Below are 9,319 nucleotides of genomic sequence, written 5' to 3'. Positions count from 1 at the left end.
TTTTGGACCAAATTCGGGACTTTTGCCCACTTTCCCAACTTTTCTTCCCAATCACAGTGCGCCTTTGCTGGGTGCGTTGTGGACATTGTAGGCACCCCGGAACCCTGGTGGAACGCGGCGGGACTTGTGGGACTCGAACCTGGGTGTGATTTTGGACCAAATTCGGGACTTTTGCCCACTTTCCCAACTTTTCTTCCCAATCACAGTGCGCCTTTGCTGGGTGAGTTGTGGACATTGTAGGCACCCCGGAACCCTGGTGGAACGCGGCGGGACTTGTGGGACTCGAACCTGGGTGTGATTTTGGACCAAATTCGGGACTTTTGCCCACTTTCCCAACTTTTCTTCCCAATCACAGTGCGCCTTTGCTGGGTGCGTTGTGGACATTGTAGGCACCCCGGAACCCTGGTGGAACGCGGCGGGACTTGTGGGACTCGAACCTGGGTGTGATTTTGGACCAAATTCGGGACTTTTGCCCACTTTCCCAACTTTTCTTCCCAATCACAGTGCGCCTTTGCTGGGTGCGTTGTGGACATTGTAGGCACCCCGGAACCCTGGTGGAACGCGGCGGGACTTGTGGGACTCGAACCTGGGTGTGATTTTGGACCAAATTCGGGACTTTTGCCCACTTTCCCAACTTTTCTTCCCAATCACAGTGCGCCTTTGCTGGGTGCGTTGTGGACATTGTAGGCGCCCCGGAACCCTGGTGGAACGCGGCGGGACTTGTGGGACTCGAACCTGGGTGTGATTTTGGACCAAATTCGGGACTTTTGCCCACTTTCCCAACTTTTCTTCCCAATCACAGTGCACCTTTGCTGGGTGCGTCGTGGACATGTCAGGCACCCCGGAACCCTGGTGGAACGCGGCGGGACTTGTGGGACTCGAACCTGGGTGTGATGCCTTTGCTGGGTGCGTTGTGGACATTGTAGGCACCCCGAGACACTGGTGGAACGCGGCGGGACTTGTGGGACTCGAACCTGGGTATAATTTTGGATAAAATTCGGGACTTTTGCCCACTTTCCCAACTTTTCTTCCCAATCACAGTGCGCCTTTGCTGGGTGCGTCGTGGACATGTCAGGCACCCCGGAACCCTGGTGGAACGCGGCGGGACTTGTGGGACTCGAACCTGGGTGTGATTTTGGATCATTTCGTGGCCTTTTGCTATGCATGCCTTCTCCCCGCTAGTTTGATGTGTGCTGCTGCAAAAGTTCCAAGAGGGCGTTTTTGCCCCCCTCCAAACCCCCTCTCTTTGTTTATAGTGCATATTTTCTGCTGGATCTACTCTCTATTTACTCCAAGGAAAAAAACTAGCCGGTCGCGGCAAATTTTTACAATCGGTCGCCAAACTACGGCACGAGGGCCGAACGCGGTACGCCGGCGTCCAAGATACGGCCCGGGGATTTTTTTGATTTTTTGGGCTTTTTTTGATTTTTTTGGACATGTTGGGCATCCCAGGACTCGGGTGCGACTGCAGGACGTGTGGGGCTCTAACCTGGGTGTGGTTTTTGGTCATTTTTCCGGACTTTTGCCCACTTTTCCAACTTTTCTTCCCCACTCACAGTGCGCCTTTGCTGGGTGCGTTTTGGGCATGTGGGGGGCACCTCGGACTCGGGTGGGACGCGGCGGGACTTGTGGCACTCGTACCTGGGTGTGATTTTTGATCATTTTGTGGACTTTTCCCCAGACACTCTCCACTTGTCTACCCCACTTCCCCTGTGACTTTGCTGGGGGGGCGTTTCCCCGCTGTCCTTTGTAGTGTAAGGGTTACTTTTCTTTTTTTTCCTGTCTGAAAATAGGGCCCCAAAAGGCCTCACACTCCCCGGGAAGACCTGATGGACGCCTCGGCGTCACTGAAACAGGCCAATCTGTCTGAAAATATGGCCCACGAAAGGCCTCACATTCCCCGGGAAGACCTGACGGACGCCCCGGCGTCACCGAAATACGGCAAACTGTCTGAAAATAGGGGCTCCAAGTGTTCCCCACTATTTCTGGCCCACAAAAGGCCTCTCATTCCCCGGGAACACCTGTAGGACTCCCCGGCGTCAAGGAAATACGCCAAACCGTCTGAAAATAGGGGCCCAAAAGAACTGGAAATAATGTGTTTAATTTGGGGGGTGATGTCTATAATTATGGGGGTGCATTGGAGGCGGGAGTCCACTGGAGGGCTCCACACCGTCTGAATATAGGGCCCCAAAAGGCCTGGAATTAATGTATTTAATTTGGGGGGTGCATTTGCAGCGGGAGTCCACCGGAGGGCTCCATTTCCCCACTCTTTTGTTGACATATGGCCACAAAAGGCCTCTCATTCCCCGGGAAGACCTGATGGACGCCCCGGCGTCACCGAAATAAGCCAAACTGTCTGAAAATAGGGGCTCCAAGGGTTCCCCACTCTTTCTGGCCCACAAAAGGCCTCTCATTCCCCGGGAACACCTGTAGGACTCCCCGGCGTCAAGGAAATACGCCAAACCGTCTGAAAATAGGGGCCCAAAAGAACTGGAAATAATGTGTTTAATTTGGGGGGTGATGTCTATAATTATGGGGGTGCATTGGAGGCGGGAGTCCACTGGAGGGCTCCACACCGTCTGAATATAGGGCCCCAAAAGGCCTGGAATTAATGTCTTTAATTTGGGGGGTGCATTTGCAGCGGGAGTCCACCGGAGGGCTCCATTTCCCCACTCTTTTGTTGACATATGGCCACAAAAGGCCTCTCATTCCCCGGGAAGACCTGATGGACGCCCCGGCGTCACCGAAATAAGCCAAACTGTCTGAAAATAGGGGCTCCAAGGGTTCCCCACTCTTTCTGGCCCACAAAAGGCCTCTCATTCCCCGGGAACACCTGTAGGACTCCCCGGCGTCAAGGAAATACGCCAAACCGTCTGAAAATAGGGGCCCAAAAGAACTGGAAATAATGTGTTTAATTTGGGGGGTGATGTCTATAATTATGGGGGTGCATTGGAGGCGGGAGTCCACTGGAGGGCTCCACACCGTCTGAATATAGGGCCCCAAAAGGCCTGGAATTAATGTATTTAATTTGGGGGGTGCATTTGCAGCGGGAGTCCACCGGAGGGCTCCATTTCCCCACTCTTTTGTTGACATATGGCCACAAAAGGCCTCTCATTCCCCGGGAAGACCTGATGGACGCCCCGGCGTCACCGAAATAAGCCAAACTGTCTGAAAATAGGGGCTCCAAGGGTTCCCCACTCTTTCTGGCCCACAAAAGGCCTCTCATTCCCCGGGAACACCTGTAGGACTCCCCGGCGTCAAGGAAATACGCCAAACCGTCTGAAAATAGGGGCCCAAAAGAACTGGAAATAATGTGTTTAATTTGGGGGGTGATGTCTATAATTATGGGGGTGCATTGGAGGCGGGAGTCCACTGGAGGGCTCCACACCGTCTGAATATAGGGCCCCAAAAGGCCTGGAATTAATGTATTTAATTTGGGGGGTGCATTTGCAGCGGGAGTCCACCGGAGGGCTCCATTTCCCCACTCTTTTGTTGACATATGGCCACAAAAGGCCTCTCATTCCCCGGGAAGACCTGATGGACGCCCCGGCGTCACCGAAATAAGCCAAACTGTCTGAAAATAGGGGCTCCAAGGGTTCCCCACTCTTTCTGGCCCACAAAAGGCCTCTCATTCCCCGGGAACACCTGTAGGACTCCCCGGCGTCAAGGAAATCCGCCAAACTGTCTGAAAATAGGGCCCCAAAAGAACTGGAAATGATGCCTTTAATTTGGGGGGTGATGTCTTTAATTTGGGGGGTGCATTGGAGGCGGGAGTCCACTGGAGGGCTACACACCGTCTGAATATAGGGCCCCAAAAGGCCTGGAATTAATGTATTTAATTTGGGGGGTGCATTTGCAGCGGGAGTCCACCGGAGGGCTCCATTTCCCCACTCTTTTGTTGACATATGGCCACAAAAGGCCTCTCATTCCCCGGGAAGACCTGATGGACGCCCCGGCGTCACCGAAATAAGCCAAACTGTCTGAAAATAGGGGCTCCAAGGGTCCCCCACTCTTTCTGGCCCACAAAAGGCCTCTCATTCCCCGGGAACACCAAAAGAACTGGAAATAATGTGTTTAATTCAGGGTGCATTTGCAGCGAGTGTCCAGCAGAGGGCTCCAATTCCCCAGCTATAGTCCTGGTACTCTAAAATGATGGCACTTAGTCAAATTTCCGCCTTTTTTTGATGACTTCCAACTAGGAGAGGGACTAATTTTGAGTTCCGGACCCGGGTGGAGAACCATAGCAGGTCGGCCTTCTTAAAGGGAAATGCTCCTAGGCACTTAGTCAAATTTACGCCTTTTTTTTGGACTTCCAGCGAGGAGAGGGACTAATTTTGCTTTCCGTACCCGGGTGGAGAACCATAGCAGGTCAGCCTTCTTAAAGGGACATCCTCCTAGGCACTTAGTCAAATTTCCGCCTTTTTTTTGGACTTCCAGCGAGGAGAGGGACTAATTTTGCTTTCCGCACCCGGGTGGAGAACCATAGCAGGTCAGCCTTCTTAAAGGGACATCCTCCTAGGCACTTAGTCAAATTTACGCCTTTTTTTTGGACTTCCAGCGAGGAGAGGGACTAATTTTGCTTTCCGTACCCGGGTGGAGAACCATAGCACGTCGGCCTTCTTAAAGGGAAATGCTCCTAGGCACTTAGTCAAATTCACGCCTTTTTTTTGGACTTCCAGCGAGGAGAGGGACAATTTGGCGTTCCTGACCCAGGTGGAGAACCATAGCAGGTCGGCCTTCTTAAAGGGAAATGCTCCTAGACACTTAGTCAAATTTACACCTTTTTTTTTTGGACTTCCAGCGAGGAGAGGGACAATTTTGCTTTCCTGACCCAGGTGGAGAACCATAGCACGTCGGCCTTCTTAAAGGGACATCCTCCTAGGCACTTAGTCAAATTCACGCCTTTTTTTTGGACTTCCAGCGAGGAGAGGGACAATTTGGCGTTCCTGACCCAGGTGGAGAACCATAGCAGGTCGGCCTTCTTAAAGGGACATGCTCCTAGACACTTAGTCAAATTCACGCCTTTTTTTTTGGACTTCCAGCTAGGAGAGGGACTAATTTGGCGTTCCGTACCCAGGTGGAGAACCATAGCAGGTCGGCCTTCTTAAAGGGAAATGCTCCTAGACACTTAGTCAAATTTACCAAACTTTTCTATAGAGCCCTGGTACTCTAAAATGATGACACATAGACAAAAAACCAAACTTTTCTATAGAGGCCTGGTACTCTAAAATAATGACACTTAGTCAAATTTCCGCCTTTTTTTGACTACTTCCAGCTAGGAGAGGGACTAATTTGGCGTTCCGTACCCAGGTGGAGAACCAAGGGACGTCGGCCTTCTTAAAGGGACATCCTCCTAGACACTTAGTCAAATTCACGCCTTTTTTTTTGGACTTCCAGCTAGGAGAGGGACTAATTTGGCGTTCCGTACCCAGGTGGAGAACCATAGCACGTCGGCCTTCTTAAAGGGAAATGCTCCTAGGCACTTAGTCAAATTCACGCCTTTTTTTTGGACTTCCAGCGAGGAGAGGGACAATTTTGCTTTCCTGACCCAGGTGGAGAACCATAGCACGTCGGCCTTCTTAAAGGGACATCCTCCTAGGCACTTAGTCAAATTCACGCCTTTTTTTTGGACTTCCAGCGAGGAGAGGGACAATTTTGCTTTCCTGACCCAGGTGGAGAACCATAGCACGTCGGCCTTCTTAAAGGGAAATGCTCCTAGGCACTTAGTCAAATTCACGCCTTTTTTTTGGACTTCCAGCGAGGAGAGGGACTAATTTGGCGTTCCAGACCCAGGTGGAGAACCATAGCACGTCGGCCTTCTTAAAGGGACATCCTCCTAGGCACTTAGTCAAATTTACGCCTTTTTTTTGGACTTCCAGCGAGGATAGGGACAATTTTGCGTTCCTGACCCAGGTGGAGGACCATAGCACGTCGGCCTTCTTAAAGGGACATCCTCCTAGGCACTTAGTCAAATTTCCGCCTTTTTTTTGGACTTCCAGCGAGGAGAGGGACTAATTTGGCGTTCCGTACCCAGGTGGAGAACCATAGCACGTCGGCCTTCTTAAAGGGACATCCTCCTAGGCACTTAGTCAAATTCACGCCTTTTTTTTGGACTTCCAGCTAGGAGAGGGACTAATTTGGCGTTCCAGACCCAGGTGGAGAACCATAGCACGTCGGCCTTCTTTAAGGGACATCCTCCTAGGCACTTAGTCAAATTTACGCCTTTTTTTTGGACTTCCAGCGAGGAGAGGGACAATTTTGCTTTCCTGACCCAGGTGGAGAACCATAGCACGTCGGCCTTCTTAAAGGGACATCCTCCTAGGCACTTAGTCAAATTTACGCCTTTTTTTTGGACTTCCAGCGAGGAGAGGGACTAATTTGGCGTTCCAGACCCAGGTGGAGAACCATAGCACGTCGGCCTTCTTAAAGGGAAATGCTCCTAGGCACTTAGTCAAATTCACGCCTTTTTTTTGGACTTCCAGCGAGGAGAGGGACAATTTTGCTTTCCTGACCCAGGTGGAGAACCATAGCACGTCGGCCTTCTTAAAGGGACATCCTCCTAGGCACTTAGTCAAATTTACGCCTTTTTTTTGGACTTCCAGCGAGGAGAGGGACAATTTTGCTTTCCTGACCCAGGTGGAGAACCATAGCACGTCGGCCTTCTTAAAGGGAAATGCTCCTAGGCACTTAGTCAAATTCACGCCTTTTTTTTGGACTTCCAGCGAGGAGAGGGACAATTTTGCTTTCCTGACCCAGGTGGAGAACCATAGCACGTCGGCCTTCTTAAAGGGAAATGCTCCTAGGCACTTAGTCAAATTCACGCCTTTTTTTTTGGACTTCCAGCTAGGAGAGGGACTAATTTGGCGTTCCAGACCCAGGTGGAGAACCATAGCACGTCGGCCTTCTTAAAGGGAAATGCTCCTAGACACTTAGTCAAATTTACCAAACTTTTCTATAGAGCCCTGGTACTCTAAAATGATGACACATAGACAAAAAACCAAACTTTTCTATAGAGGCCTGGTACTCTAAAATGATGACACATAGACAAAAAACCAAACTTTTCTATAGAGGCCTGGTACTCTAAAATAATGACACTTAGTCAAATTTCCGCCTTTTTTTGACTACTTCCAGCTAGGAGAGGGACTAATTTGGCGTTCCGTACCCAGGTGGAGAACCATAGCACGTCGGCCTTCTTAAAGGGAAATGCTCCTAGACACTTAGTCAAATTCACGCCTTTTTTTTGGACTTCCAGCTAGGAGAGGGACTAATTTGGCGTTCCGTACCCAGGTGGAGAACCATAGCACGTCGGCCTTCTTAAAGGGAAATGCTCCTAGACACTTAGTCAAATTCACGCCTTTTTTTTGGACTTCCAGCTAGGAGAGGGACTAATTTGGCGTTCCAGACCCAGGTGGAGAACCATAGCAGGTCGGCCTTCTTAAAGGGACATGCCCCTAGACACTTAGTCAAATTTACGCCTGAAAATAGGGCCCCAAAAGAACTGGAAATAATGTCTTTAATTCAGGGTGCATTTGCAGCGAGTGTCCACCAGAGGGCTCCAATTCCCCCACTATAGTCCTGGTACTCTAAAATGATCTAATTTTGAGTTCCGGACCCGGGTGGAGAACCATAGCACGTCGGCCTTCTTAAAGGGACATCCTCCTAGGCACTTAGTCAAATTTCCGCCTTTTTTTTGGACTTCCAGCGAGGAGAGGGACTAATTTGGCGTTCCAGACCCAGGTGGAGAACCATAGCACGTCGGCCTTCTTTAAGGGACATCCTCCTAGGCACTTAGTCAAATTTACGCCTTTTTTTTGGACTTCCAGCGAGGAGAGGGACAATTTTGCTTTCCTGACCCAGGTGGAGAACCATAGCACGTCGGCCTTCTTAAAGGGACATCCTCCTAGGCACTTAGTCAAATTTACGCCTTTTTTTTGGACTTCCAGCGAGGAGAGGGACAATTTTGCTTTCCTGACCCAGGTGGAGAACCATAGCACGTCGGCCTTCTTAAAGGGAAATGCTCCTAGGCACTTAGTCAAATTCACGCCTTTTTTTTGGACTTCCAGCGAGGAGAGGGACAATTTTGCTTTCCTGACCCAGGTGGAGAACCATAGCACGTCGGCCTTCTTAAGGGGACATCCTCCTAGACACTTAGTCAAATTCACGCCTTTTTTTTTGGACTTCCAGCTAGGAGAGGGACTAATTTGGCGTTCCGTACCCAGGTGGAGAACCATAGCACGTCGGCCTTCTTAAAGGGAAATGCTCCTAGACACTTAGTCAAATTCACGCCTTTTTTTTGGACTTCCAGCTAGGAGAGGGACTAATTTGGCGTTCCGTACCCAGGTGGAGAACCATAGCACGTCGGCCTTCTTAAAGGGAAATGCTCCTAGACACTTAGTCAAATTCACGCCTTTTTTTTGGACTTCCAGCTAGGAGAGGGACTAATTTGGCGTTCCGTACCCAGGTGGAGAACCATAGCACGTCGGCCTTCTTAAAGGGAAATGCTCCTAGACACTTAGTCAAATTTCCGCCTTTTTTTTGGACTTCCAGCGAGGAGAGGGACTAATTTGGCGTTCCAGACCCAGGTGGAGAACCATAGCACGTCGGCCTTCTTTAAGGGACATCCTCCTAGGCACTTAGTCAAATTTACGCCTTTTTTTTGGACTTCCAGCGAGGAGAGGGACAATTTTGCTTTCCTGACCCAGGTGGAGAACCATAGCACGTCGGCCTTCTTAAAGGGACATCCTCCTAGGCACTTAGTCAAATTTACGCCTTTTTTTTGGACTTCCAGCGAGGAGAGGGACAATTTTGCTTTCCTGACCCAGGTGGAGAACCATAGCACGTCGGCCTTCTTAAAGGGAAATGCTCCTAGGCACTTAGTCAAATTCACGCCTTTTTTTTGGACTTCCAGCGAGGAGAGGGACAATTTTGCTTTCCTGACCCAGGTGGAGAACCATAGCACGTCGGCCTTCTTAAGGGGACATCCTCCTAGACACTTAGTCAAATTCACGCCTTTTTTTTTGGACTTCCAGCTAGGAGAGGGACTAATTTGGCGTTCCGTACCCAGGTGGAGAACCATAGCACGTCGGCCTTCTTAAAGGGAAATGCTCCTAGACACTTAGTCAAATTCACGCCTTTTTTTTGGACTTCCAGCTAGGAGAGGGACTAATTTGGCGTTCCGTACCCAGGTGGAGAACCATAGCACGTCGGCCTTCTTAAAGGGAAATGCTCCTAGACACTTAGTCAAATTCACGCCTTTTTTTTGGACTTCCAGCTAGGAGAGGGACTAATTTGGCGTTCCGTACCCAGGTGGAGAACCATA

Source organism: Nerophis lumbriciformis, unplaced genomic scaffold (assembly GCF_033978685.3).
Source record: "Nerophis lumbriciformis unplaced genomic scaffold, RoL_Nlum_v2.1 HiC_scaffold_750, whole genome shotgun sequence".
NCBI lineage: Eukaryota > Metazoa > Chordata > Actinopteri > Syngnathiformes > Syngnathidae > Nerophis > Nerophis lumbriciformis.
Note: the sequence above shows the minus strand (reverse complement) of the source record.